The following is a 14,263-nucleotide window of genomic DNA, read 5'->3' as shown; positions in this document are numbered from 1 at the left end:
TTGGCTCAATATCCTTATTAGATATTTGGGTCCATTTTCAGAGCATAAGAAACATAATTGATGAACGTGTTTGATTTACTAATTGGTTCCACAGTATTATAGTTTAGATTGTGTAGTTATATTCTTATCTAAGTTAAATAAAGATTTAAACAAGCTAGGTGAGTATGAACTGCTAAGATCCCAGAGCAATAGTTTCTTACATGTAAAGAACATAGACACAGCAGCAAGGCCTGTTAAGCCCAGGATATTTTAAAACAGAAAATGCAGACTCATCTAACAATGCAGAACTACTAGAGGCTGGATTGTTTGCATGCTTATGTGTGGTTAGGTGAGGAAGTTGCCATAATGTATGTGATAACTTATATTTTCAAGAATTTCCTTGCTGGCAGTTTTATAGTTTTGACTAGATTAAAACAAATTAGTGGTATGAGTGTGTTTCAAAGGTCATGTCCAATATATTGCACCAGATAAACTTGAAAAAAGTTCCTCAGTTTGAGTTCTAAGGTGAAATTTAGCCCTATAATGTGGGAAGGATTATAAGTAACTGATAAGTTTAGGGATTTTCTTTTTTTAAAGGACATATGATGTGTGGAAACTTGATTAAGGGCCAGTAGGGTTTTCTGAAGGAAGTATTAAAAAATTAGTAAAGTGAGTCAAAGATTTTCTTCCTTCATTACAGGAAGTAAGAAGTCTAATTTTTCTTTAGTATTTGTCCATAAATCATTATCCTAAAGCCTTCTGGTTCATGTTGCCATCATGATGAAATTACTGTAAAAAGAGCATTGGATTGGGAGTCAGGATGTTTAATGATGTTGAGCACATAATTTATGACTCTATCTTATTTCCATGTGTACATTGTACATAATAGCCAGTTGCTTTATTTCATGGAGTATTTGTGAAGATCAAATCAGGTGTGAGAATGATATCACTTTATAAGTGGCAGAGTGATCTGCCCATGGAAAGTATTATTGGCCTACGTAAGTAACATTTACATAAAGTACATTGTACATTTGAAGTGTGATTAGAATGTGATACGTATTTCTTGATTGGGAAGTTTGATGGATAACAGTTAAATGGGAATCTTAATTTGATGTTTTTGGTAGAGCTTTTTTGGCTTTTTCTAGGTTGAAGGAAACCTGGCCCCTCTCCTGACTGTGACTTTGCACTCTGCTGCATTAAAGGTCCTGAAACTGCAGTGTGCTTTTATGGTTGGGCTTTTGATTTTGGTTTTTATTTTTTTTTTAATTGCACATCTAAAGTCTAAGAAGATCATCAGTTTAAGTTCTGACAGTAGGAAGTGGATGTTTTTTAATGTTCTAAATGTGTTTAATATTCTAAAATGTCACTTTAAGTTGATTTCATAACAGTGAGCCTACACTGAATATCAAATCCTAGGTCCTCTGAGAGATACTTTGCATGTGTAAGCATTGGTCTTTCAGAAATAGTTCAGAGCTTAGACACCTTCTGGGGGAGTCAACCCTGCCTATTACAGCATCTATCGTTGAGATTAACTTTAAGGTGGACATACAGAACATTCAAGTACGAAAGTCTTTTAGAAACTTTTCTGAGGACTTTATGAGAGTAAATATAAGTGAAAGTGAAAGGCAAAGAAATATGTATCATGCATCAGTTGGTAACAGCTGTCATATGGTTAGTTGATAACTCACTATCTTTACTAACTTTCTAATATTAATACTAAAAAGTAACGATGGATGTATATTTCATTGTTCTGTATTTATAAATGGAAAACAATAGAAGTGCAAAATCCCTTTGGTTTTCATAAAATTAGGATGAATTAAAGGGTATAGATACATGATGGATATGTATTTTATAATAAGCAAAAATTAGTTACTTTTTAAAAATTTGAGAATAGAGGAAAACAAGCAAAAACCCAGTAGTTTACTTATTTATTCATGAAAGGGAAAAAGGGGCCACCAGAGCCTCATGGTGCCCAAGTGAGTATGGAACTTGGTCAACTTGTATGTATATGTTGGCTCTTTCAAGGCTCTTCCAGATTTAAGATAAAACAATCTCAGAAAACCAGGATTTTTTCTCAGAATGAAACACCTGGTGAAAACATTGTTTACATATTAACAGGCATCTTAATTTCCCTATGGTGTTTGAATTCATATTGTTGACTCCTGTCATTTCAGACTTTTTATCAAAGGTGTGGCTGGCTTCCTTTAGAGGGAAACAAAAAGTACTTTTATATTCAAATATGGCAGTAGTTGCTTTTGTTTCCCAATTTGAGGGATGTTACATCATAGAAGGAAACTTGTGAAGAAATTGTGTATTGACTCACTTCTTAATTTATTTTCTAGATCAAAAAGTTAATTTGTTGCATGTCACTGTGTTGATGCCTTTTTCTGGGCATGGGTAAAGTGAAATTACTACTCTGTTCTAGATTTTTTTTTTTCCAGATACCTATCTTTAGTGATAGATTTCAGTGTTTTTAAATGAAATTCCACTCCATTAGAACTAGGAGAGGGTAACTTACTATAGATAGGTTATAGTTATCTTTGTATCCACTCACATGATGAATATAGTAACAAGAGGCAGGGCAGCCATAGGACCCACATCTGATTGCCATAATTACTGCACTGTGGCCTCATCAAAGCTCTGTTTCATCAAAGTGTCAGTTTTCCACAGTTGACTTCTCATTCCTCAGATGGGAAACATTTTTCTATGACTCCTTTAAGCCCTTTAACTTGTCATCTTCAGAAGATGATTGGATTTGTACTTGTCATATACTATACTTTAAATTGGGTTTGTCTTTTTATTTTAGAAAAAAATTTTTTTTCTGCTGACTATAAAGTTAGTAACTGGTCACTGAAAATTTAGCAGATACATGTAATTTTGGTTTTATATTTTTAAAATATACATTGTCTTTTTTTAATATTCAAATTCAGTTTGTCAACATATTATAATTTTAGTTTTTTTATATTTGAATGATACTCTTACATTTTAATATTGCATATAGATTAATGTAAATAGCATTTTAATATACATATTTGTCTTGCTTTTTGAAATGTATTGATATTTCTCCATGACAGGGCATGTTGATCTACTCTTTTTAATGGCTGCATTAATTATAGATATTACAAATTTTAATTTTAATAAATTCACTCTTGGTATACCTTTCACTTTCTAATTTTATGTTGTAAAAACTGTTCCATCAACCATTCTTACATGTAGGTGTATATATTTTTATACTCGGGTGAGTATTTCTATCAGATAATTCCTAGAAATGAAATGAATAGAAAATGAAAGAGAATTGGTGGGTCACAGTGTATCTGCCTATAAAATTTTGTTGTTAAAAATCACTGAAGGAAGGGAAGCCTGGCTGGCTCAATCAGAAGAACATGTGGCTCTTGAGCTAGGGGTCGGGAGTTTGTGCCTCACATGGGATGTAGAGATTACTTAAATAAAAGTTAAAAGAAATCACTTAAAGGATGATGGTATACATTTCCACTGTTTACAATGTCTGTTTTCCCCTATCTAACTTATTAACCTGTTGAGTCTTTGTTAATTGGTTAGGTGTTAAAATAATTTTGCTCCTCCTTTGTTATCTTTGGTATTAAGTTTGAGTATTTTTTTCACTATTGTAAATTTATTTTTATGTTTTCCATAAATTGTTCCAGCATGTTTGTTGCTAAATTTTCCACTCAGTGTTGTAGCCTTGTTCTTACTGGTTTATTGGTGCACTTGAAGTGTTTTGAAAACTCTGTCATACATATCATAGATATCTTTCCAGTATATCATTCATATTTATATATAGTGACTTTTGGCAAATAAGTTTATGCTTTTTATTTAAGATCTTTTCCTTTCCAATTTCTGAGTTTGGTGTAAAGCTTAGAAAAATATTTTATTTACTTCAGGATTATAAAGCTATTTTCCATTTTCTTTGAGTCTTTGTGGTTTCATTTTGTATATTTAAATCTTTAGCCCTATTTTACCAAGTGATCTTAACATTTTATGAAGTCTTATATTAATGCTGATCTTTCACAAGGCAAACAGAAAATGATGTATTGAAAGTCTTTTGTAACATCACATTTATGAAGTTTAATGGAGACTGCGATTCCTGAATGATGCAACTTGGCAAAAAACTGATTTTTTTCCTTTGAGAGGCAGGATAGGAGAACAATGAAATTCGCTTTCTTTTTTAATTCAGAAGTATTTTATGTGAAAGTGGCTGTTTTATTTCTGCATCTCTTCCTCTACCTTTTACACCAATGGTGGGAAGCTTTTATGTTGTGTTTTAAGCATCCAAAATGGCAGCCAGAACTTAGTTCGATATTCAGAATTACCTGTCAGATCTTTTGTCCTTGATGTTTTTGGAAGGCCATTTAGCTTTGCCTTTGCTTGGTGAAAATATGTTGCAAGATTTATCTACTGTAAAGGTTAGAAAGTCCTACAGAAACTTAGTCTTTTTCAAATAAAGGGTTTACTTGATCATTCTAGCCAGTAAGCTTGAAATCAACTTCTCTAGGGTAGTATTTATGCTTCCCACAGCACAAAAAGGCCTGCTGGGTACTAGGGACTCCTAAACTAGGTTTATTTATTGCTAGCATCTGGGGACCGAAATAGGGTCAGCAGTGTAAGTGGTTAAAAAAAAAAAAAAAGTATAAACTGAGCCATCACTTAAGATTAGACTACTTTGAAAAAAGAAAACAAATAAAATGGAAGGTTTTTCCCTCCCACAATGAACAGCTTGAAGACTCCTTAATTCCTGAAAGAGATACATTTCTCACCATCTAACTACAGGAGTATTTATGCCCATATTTTTTTAGGTGGGGAGATGGAGAGGGAAAGAAAATTTTAGCAGGTTCTGTGGCCGGCATGGAGCCCAAGGCGGGGTTCAATCTCACAACCCTGAACTGAAATCAAGTTGGGTACTTAACTTACTTGAGCCACCCAGGTGCCCCTAGTCAAAATAACTTGAAATGTGAATTTGCCAGATTACCTTAAAGCATAATGTCAGAACCATCTAACTTAAAGTCTTTGATGACTTTTTTTCTTGCATCACTATTTTTTGTTTTCTGAGATTTTATTTATTTATTCATGAGAGACACAGAGAGAGAGGCAGAGACCTAGGCAGAGGGAGAAGCAGGCTCCATGTAGGGAGATGCGGGACTTGATCCCGGGACTCCAGGATCATGCCCTGAGCCAAAGGTAGACACTTAACCACTGAGCCACTCAGATGTCCTGTATCAGTTTTTCATTGATGATAAAAACCCATTAGCAACTTAAACATCCATTAATAGGATAATAAGTTATGATAGATACATAATATATTATGTAGTCATTAAAGTCATTTTAGGGGACACCTGGGTGGTTCAGTAGTTGAGAGTGTCTGCCTTTGGCTTAGGTCATGATCCTGGAGTCCTGGGATCAAGTCCTGCATTGGGCTCTCCATGGGGAGCCTGCTTTTCCCTCTGCCTATGCCTCTTCCTCTCTCTCTGTGTCTCTCATGAATAAATAAAATCATATATAAAAAGGTCATTTTTAATTTTTAAAACATTAAATTATTTATTATATGGCTAATTGGAAAAAGTAAGGTAGGGAACTTGTTGACCCCAATGCTTATATAAAATGTTTGGAAGGATATATCCCAGGTGCATTTAAATTAAATTTACAGCAAAAATAAACTGTATGTACTCCCACTGTTGAGGAAGACATTCTTGCCCATGCTTTTTGTTGCCATTATTTATGGTCTCAATTTTACCTGAAATACCCTCCACACTCTTATCTGCACATTTTGCTTGACTTTGCATTTTGCCTAATCAAAGTCTGTTTTATGCCCTGAAGGATAGTAACTGTAATAAAAGGATTTAGGATAGTTTTATATAACTGGTGTTTAATACATATTTGCAGAATGAATGTGAATGAATGAATTTATCTTGTTGCCAGAAGGTTGAAGCAACTTAAAGAGGTAGATAAAATGCAGGAAGGTAACAAAAGAAGAGTGAGACAGAGGGAACATAGTGATAGGAATTATAAAATGGAACCAAGGATAAAGATACTCTTCTACCCACAATATACATTACGATGTCTATATTGTTACCAAGGCTAGGTATCATGAGGGAAAACTCTATTACTGAAGCCAGCTGTTCAAGATCAGCCATTTAGTCTAACATTACAATCAGAAAGAAATTTCTACTGATTATTTTTCTAAAGATGCTTGAAAATGTAGTGAAGTATGTGCTTACTAACAGTTTCAAGGAACAAGATAATGAGTTCGGTAGGGCTCTTTTTTAAAGTGACTTGTTAATGTAGATCAATGGCATCACAACAGTTTATGTTGGGGTGAGGTTAAAGTGTAGCACTTTAAGGAGGGCTGTCTGTGCTACAACAGAGAGTAAAATGCCTTGGCATAGATCTAGACTAGACTTCACTGTCTTTAATACCAAACTGAGAGCATCTTCGGTATTACATCAGAAAGGCTGGTCTGATAGATCAAGAGTATCATCATCTCTGATTGCTGAAAGTAAGATGAATGATACAGAAGCCAGCTCCAGCTGGAGACTTCCATCTTTTTTAAAAAATAGATTCTGCTAGGCTTTTGTAAGAGGTCTTTTTAGAGCTGAGGAACACAGTAACCTTGTAAGACCGCTGGGTGATGTTGTATTAGACATCATCAAATTTTCTTTCCTTGCTGCTGGAGACTTTGCTGGGAAGCGCTGAAGAGTGGGTGAAATTGTTAAGATAATAGTGGATTTCTTAAGCTTTTCTATTTCGACGTCTTCATTGTGGTTAGTGATTTTAGTGGCTCTCAATCCCTTTTGAGAATAGGCAACATTAAAAAATATTCATAATTGTGCTAAGTTTAACAGGCAAATTAGGGGTGGGGTTAAAATTGGAGGTTTTTTATCAAAGCCTTGAATGTAGTACTAATAAGCAAAGTTATTCAAGGAAAAAAGTAATATAAACTACCATTAGGTACGTTATGCTAAGAAGTAAGAAGTAAATACTGTAGATTCAAGGGAAGGAGAGATAATTGTGTCAGATACTGTGGTCTAGGAAAACTTTTTGGAGGGCTGAGCCTTAAATATAAAAATCAGAAAGGAGGGAGGAAACCATTCCAGGAAATAGAACTTGAGTAAGTGAAGATGTGGAGGGAGGACTGTCCATTCTGTGTCCTGGAGGCAAACAGCAAGTTTGTCCAGGTGAGAGTTCAAGAGGGAGACCTAAGTGATTGGTAGGTTAGAGCCGGTAATGAAAGCTTCTGAATATCTCCACAGAGTTTGACTTTTTATAGAGAATACTTATTCTCAAGGTCAGGGGGAGACTTTTGAATGGGAAGAAAAAAAATGTACTTGGAGTAAGTATTGTTTGTAACCTGCAATCAGTTCATCTTTGTATGTAAGTGTTTAGAGTGGTTGTATATGTTTAGGAAAGAGTTGAAATATGGTACTAGTGATAAGTACCATAATATATAAAATAGCATTGTATTGGCACAAGGAATATAGATCAGTGGAATAGAATGGAGACTACAGAAACTGATTCATAAATCTGTAGAACTTTATATAATAAAAAGTGGCATTTCAAATCATAGAAAGTATGCAATTTCAATAATCAGGACAATTTCTAATACTAAAGGGAAAAAATCTGGATACATAGATTTAAATAGCTAAATGTAAAAGCCAAAATTGAAAAAGTGTTAGTAGACAATATAGGAGAATAATGTTGTAATCTTAGGAAAGACTTTCTAAAGCAAGATATAAAATACAAATGTTCTTTTTTTTTTAAGATTTTATTTATTTTTTTTCATGAGAGACAGAGAGGGGCAGAAACATAGGCAGAGGGAGAAGGAGGCTCCCTACAGGGAGCCCGATATGGGACTCAATTCCGGGACTCTGGGATCATGCCCTGAGCTGAATGAGCCACCCAGGTGTCCCTAAAATACAGATGTTCTAAAGAACACTTTGTTCTCCATCTTCTATCTTTGACAACATAAAATTTAAAAATATATCTATGATAGAAGAAATTTTTTAAAAATTGAAGCATTTTAGAAGAAAATATTTGTTATGTTAACAGTGAATTATTTCATGACCCATTTTATAAAGAACTACACATCAATAAAGATAACCCAATAAGAGAGTGTAACATAGGAACATTAGATAATTTACAGAAAAGGAAATAAGGATTGCCAATAAACATTGGAGAAGATGTACAATCCCACTAAGTTATCTGGGACATGCAGATTAAAATGAGGAGATTGGGGATCCCTGGGTGGCGCAGCGGTTTGGCGCCTGCCTTTGGCCCAGGGCGCGATCCTGGAGACCCGGGATCGAATCCCACATCGGGCTCCCGGTGCATGGAGCCTGCTTCTCCCTCTGCCTGTGTCTCTGCCTCTCTCTCTCTCTCTGTGTGTGTGTGTGACTATCATAAATAAATAAAAAAAAAAAACATTTAAAAAGGAAAAAAAAATAAATAAAATGAGGAGATTGTTCTTGCTCATGAGATGATTAGAAATTAAAGAGGGTTGTTACTCTGTTAAGGTTATGGAGAAAAAGGTATCCTCCTGTTTTGTAGGAGACCTTCCCTAACCTTGTTTAAAATTTGAATCCCTACCCACCCTCCATTCCTTGCATTCAGTTTTCCTCTTTCATACTTTGTTTTTTTCCCCGGTACTTGCTGTCAACTGGTTTACTATATATTCTGCTTATTTGTGGTACTAGAATATGAGCTCTCTTCAGGGAAAGTGTTGGTGATTCAGTACCTCACTGTGCTGTATCCTCAGCACTTGGAGTAATTCATGCACGACACAGCACTGGCTCAATAAGTATATGCTGACTGACTGAGTGAATGTGATATTTATGTTCCAGATCAAGGTAGGCTCATTTAAAACATTTCTGTGGGGTTGTTACTGGACAAAAACTAGAGTATAAAAGACATCTTAAAAGTTTTTATTAGTTGAGATCTTGGATTCTCTTCCCTTTCTTAAGATGATCTGGTTTAAACCATGATATTCTTTTGGGGAGGTGAAAGTTCCAGAGTCTTTGAAAAGCATTTAGAAATAGGTTCTTGAAAGCTAGCTGGACTGACTCATCTTTGAAGTACAGCAGCATTTCTTGGGACCTTTGCTAACAGCCCATTGGTTGGCTTACTTTGGAATTTTGGATGTGTGGAAGAATAATGCCTCCATTCTCCATCCTGTGTAATTCTAGAAGATATGGTGGCAGGAAACCGTACACTTTTCCATAGTAAAATGTAGCTACTCAGGAAGGATGAGGGACACCATTATATCAGGTAATACTCACTCTAGTTGTACATTATGAGATAAAATTGCTGCTGTGTTATTTCTTTTGATAGCTGCCACCTAAATTATTTTACAGTTACATCTTTAGACTATAACTCCCCTAAATTCAGGCTCCAGCATCTTGCTTGATGTTTTTACTTGGATGTGATCATCACTGTCTCAGATTTAACATGCCCCCAGACAGTTCACTAGTTTTCTTTTCATAACCTACTGCTTTTGAAGCCTTCCTGTCTCAGTGGCAATTTCATTTCTGTATTTGTGTAGCCCAGGAGTCCTCTCTCACACCTTACATTCAGTATTTCGGAAAGTGCTATTAGTTAGCTGTACCTTCAGAATACATGTGTTACCTGTCCACTTCTGACTGGTCCAAACCCCCATCATCTCTCAGCTAGATTATTGTAGCTTTGCAAGTGACATACCTGCTTCTGCCTTTGCTCTACCTTCACAATGCTGTCTCAGTAAGGCTACCAGAGTGCTGTTTCTTTCCTCATAATTCTTGTGACTTTTAGTTTATCTCAGAATAAAAAGCTTAAAAAAGGCTTAGGATCTGTAAGGCCCTACATGGTCCATCCCTGCCTGTTAGTGCTCGGTTCTTGTCTCTTCCTGCTTTCTTGCTAGGCCACTCTTCTCTACCACACAGGCTTCCTTGCTGTTACTCAGAGATGCAGGCAGGCTTCATTCCAACTTTGTACCTGCTGTTTGGTCAGAAACGCTCTTCCCCCAGTTAACTGCATAATGATTTCCTCACCTATTCAAAATAGATGGTAAGATATATTTTTTTAATGAAGCTTTTCCTATGTTTTTAAAAATGAAAAAAATAAAAAATAAAAATGAATCCTCTCCAACCCAGCATTTTCTGTGCTACTCTCCTTTGTTTTGTCCATACTAGGAAATAAACCATCAAATACACCTAGTTGTTTATATTGTTGATTGAATGTCTCCAGTGTGGAAAATGAAATGCACAGGACAACTGAGATGATTTTAATTCAGGTTATTACAATATGGAGAAAGTTCATTAATGAGAAACATCTCAGGGAGAAAACCAAGGGGTTTTATAGGGACAAGTAAAACAAGGGAATCATGAGGAGGGATGGAAATGACTCTTAACTGTGTTTTGTGAGGGCAAGTTGGTCCTTTGCAGTTAGTCATTTGTCAGAAGACAAAGCAGGACTGGAAGATTTTTTCAGTGTTTCTTGCTTTTGTCTAGCACAGGGCCCAGATAAAGTTCAACATAGTTCTACTACGAATAGAATTTAAGCCTCAGGAGGTAAGACTCCTATTTGTTTTGAATCTTGGTATATAGCATTTTCAATACCTAGCAAGTGCTAAGAGCTCAGTAAATGTTCAACAGATGGATAAAGGAATGAATTTAAAATGTTATTCACCTTAGGCCTCCTGGTTGCTGAAGAATTTGATTATACCAGTGTAGAATTGGACTTTTCTGCTGTAAGTAGCTTCATAAATGAGATGAGACTCCATGGAATCCTGTTATCACCAATATGTGTTATATTCTGTGTTGAAATCATGTTTGTAATGATTATTGTCATTCTCTTCCATAGGGTTCTACATATAAAATCTTATGTGTTGTGAAGAAATAGTCTTTAGGATTTCTTAAGAAGTGAGAGTCAATATAAATAATGTCTCCTGTTCTGGAATCTCTTATTCTGGGACTTCGGGTTTTGTCTTGAAGGCAATGTGATTCAGAAGTTTAAATGAGCAGATTTAAGTTTTAGAATAAACTTAGTGTAGTCAGCCTTGTGTAGGAGTGACTTGAAGGAAATTGATTGCAGGTAGAGATCCATTAGGGAACTGTTACTGTAATTGAAGTGGGAAATGATGATGTTGGGTTATGCAGTGGTAGTGGGGAACAGATAAGGAAGGAGTTAGACTTGCTTGGAATTTTGGGTCAAGGTGGGGTTTGAATTATCCTAAATCTAGGATTTTTGATCTGATATTTTGTGGCTTTTCCTTATAGCCAGATTGTTTTTGGCTGATGCTTTTCTCAGATACCAAAGACAGGAAGAACAGCAGGAAGTGATTTTAGTTTTGTAGAGATTATATTTGAATACCCAAGAATCCTAAGCAATTATGGATATGTATGACTGATTAAAGAAACTACTCAGGAATGAAAGGAAGCCTGAGTGTAGAAAAGTGCTTCAAGCTTAATTATCTTCATAAGGCACCCCTAGCTTTATAACTTTGTATTTTTTTATGCCTTGTAACTTTCCATAAACTCTGCATATTTCTGAACTATTAGTAAAGCTAATAATTAAGGGTTTGTGCATTTACATTTGGTCAAAATAATGGGAGAGGAACCTTATAGGTTCCTCTAGAATCTTGAGTTCCTTGAGGAACACTTAGACTTGTGTTACTTACTGCATCATCATCCAGAAGTCTTTACCTTTCTTCTTTTTGAGTGCCTAATATGTGTCAAGCAATGTGCTGTGTGTTGGGAATATATAATAGGCAGGTAAACAAGCAATTACAGCACAGCGTTCTCTTTCAGGTAGTAGATTAGGGAAAATACTAGTCTTTGGGGATGGTGTCAGGGAATTGTTCACAAAGGAAGTAATGCATTAGCTGAGATACCAAAGGTGGGTACAGGAGTTTGGGTTGAGGTAATGGGATAGGGAACTGATTAGAATATTTGCAAAGCCCTGGAGTTAAGGGAAAGCCAAACCTTTTAAGGAAATCAAAATCAGGAGGGGAAAGGGAGTGGATGGAGAGAGGATGAGGTACTAGAGATAAAGCATTAGCTATACAATGCCTTTAGGCATTATCCTAAAGACCATGTGAAAATCTTAACATTAAAAAAAAAAAAAAGAAAGAAAGAAAATTTTAACATTTTAAAGAGGTAATATAATAAAATTATCATTTTAGGAAGATCACTGTCAAGTGGGGAAGTTCAGATACAATGGCAGCTTTTAGAGTCAGTGTGTCTAGGGTGGGGCTCAGAAATTTACCTTTTTAAAGTTTTAATTGCAGTGCACCCAACTTTTTGAGAACTGCTGACTTAAAAGGATTCTTTAGTAGGGTTGTGAATTTTACTTATCCAAACTGTTTCTGGTGTTGTGGCCAATAGGGATTCTTTTTCTCCTTTGGCCTAGATGTCAAACTTGTTCTTCAAGATGAATAAACAAAGAATTAAACTGGGCCCTGATTTAAGTGAGCTCTTTGATTTGAAAAACTCAGTTATGCAAAAGTCATCCCAATTCAGCAGTGTATATAACTTTATTTTGAATTGTTGGCATTGTTAATTTCATCAACTGAGCTGTTAGATTACTTTGTTGGAAAACAAAAGCTAGGAACTTATCTGTTTAAAAGAACTGTTTAATGGAAATTATTTAGAGAAGGGTAGGAGATAAACACATTAAATATCTCTGATTGGGTTTGGTAACCCACAAATTTTGGAAGATTATTAACAAAATAAAGCTGGTAAATCTCAGGGATGAGATGGAGCATGAGAATGTGGGCTTTAGAGGAAGTTAATTACCATCTTCCACATGGTGAAGAATGCTTTTTAGGCTTCAGCCAGCTTTCCTTCTTGTTCCATATAGAATGGTTTTTCTGGTTAAACCAGAAACCTGGGAGTTCTCCTACCAATACTCTTTTCCTCTTCTATATTTAGTGATTCAGTCCTTTAAAAAAAAAAAAAAAAAACTTTCATGTTTTCTAAAATCATTCCCAACCTCTTCCCTTCTTTGTTTTCTCCCCCTCGTCAGTCTTGGTTAAATGTAGGCGCTCATCTTCTCCAGGGATTATTGCACTGATGGCTTGTATCCTGCAGGTTGAGGGCTCTTGAATTGCTTCCTCATTTTAATATATGCACTTTTAAAGATTCATATCTGATACTCTTTTAATATTCCACTCATGCTGGATTAATGCCTTCCTTAGAATGTTCATACTTGATTTTTTTCTGCCTTTGTTTTTGCTCTGTGATGCTTTTTCTGTTCTTTTGGGAAACCCTTCGTGGTTTCTTTTTTTTTTTTAACGAGGAAACAGAACTTTATTTTTTTGTAATAACTCTTAATGCGAGAGAGCATGTCTAAAAAACATTGCAACCTTATTTATAAAGCCTTCTTTGACCATTCTCCTTTCCTCTTGCTAAGTTAATTACTGTCTTTGTGTAGTCTCATACGTCAACCAATAATTTTCAGATTATTATTAAAAAAAAAATACAAATCGTAACATATCAAAAGTTTTTTTAAACTCATGAAAACTGGTTCATGAGGCATTGGGAGTTATATATTCAGTTTAATAAGGAATACTGAAATAAAATTGCTAAGATATACAATTGGTTAATACTCTGTAGGGTACATGACTATAACCTTTGGGGTAATCTTCTCTACTGGAAAGAAAACATTTATTGCACTGTAGTAGTTTACATTTAGATTTATAGTCATAAACTGCCTGGGCCCTTATCAGTTGTAAGTAGGAAATCAGGTAATTTGGTGATCTCAGGTAACTTACTAGAAAATGCTCTAACATGACTGTAAAAGTGATACAGTCATCTTTATATCTTATTTTAGATTTTGAATAATTTTTCTGAAAACATGCTAATTTTTATATCATTAGTGACAGCGCCTTCTCATTTTGTTACTATTTTTTGGAGGTAAGGGTAGGGACAGAAGGAGAGAGAGAGGGAGGGTGGGAGGGAGAGAGAGAATCTTAAGCAGGCTCCATGCTCAGTGCAGAGATGATCTACGCTGAAATCCAAGAGTCTGATGTTTAACAGATTGAGCCACCCAGGCATCCCGACACCTTCTCCTTTTAAAATAATAAAATTTTTAGACCACTCTTTTTTGCCTTGTTCTTACTTGAACACTGGTTCCATATTAAATTGTCTGAAATAGAATTCTGTTAGAACACCAACCATCAAGATGGATTTTGTGTGTTTTCCGTGTATATACAATAATAAAAGCATTTATAGGACTTGAATATATACAGCAAAGCCAGTAAGAGTACCATTTAGTTAGCTTGGTTTTGAAGTTTAAATAGGAG

General features: G+C 35.3%; 2 protein-coding genes across 2 annotated transcripts in view; both read left to right on the top strand.

The window, feature by feature from the left end:
- Positions 1 to 14,263, top strand: part of CCPG1 (cell cycle progression 1) — a 38,987-nt gene that overhangs the window by 2,409 nt on the left and 22,315 nt on the right. The gene's annotated exons all lie outside the window — the stretch shown is intronic.
- Positions 1 to 14,263, top strand: part of DNAAF4 (dynein axonemal assembly factor 4) — a 103,197-nt gene that overhangs the window by 85,856 nt on the left and 3,078 nt on the right. The gene's annotated exons all lie outside the window — the stretch shown is intronic.

This window comes from Vulpes vulpes, chromosome 15 (assembly GCF_048418805.1).
Source record: "Vulpes vulpes isolate BD-2025 chromosome 15, VulVul3, whole genome shotgun sequence".
NCBI lineage: Eukaryota > Metazoa > Chordata > Mammalia > Carnivora > Canidae > Vulpes > Vulpes vulpes.
This window is presented reverse-complemented; position numbering and strand designations above follow the sequence as displayed.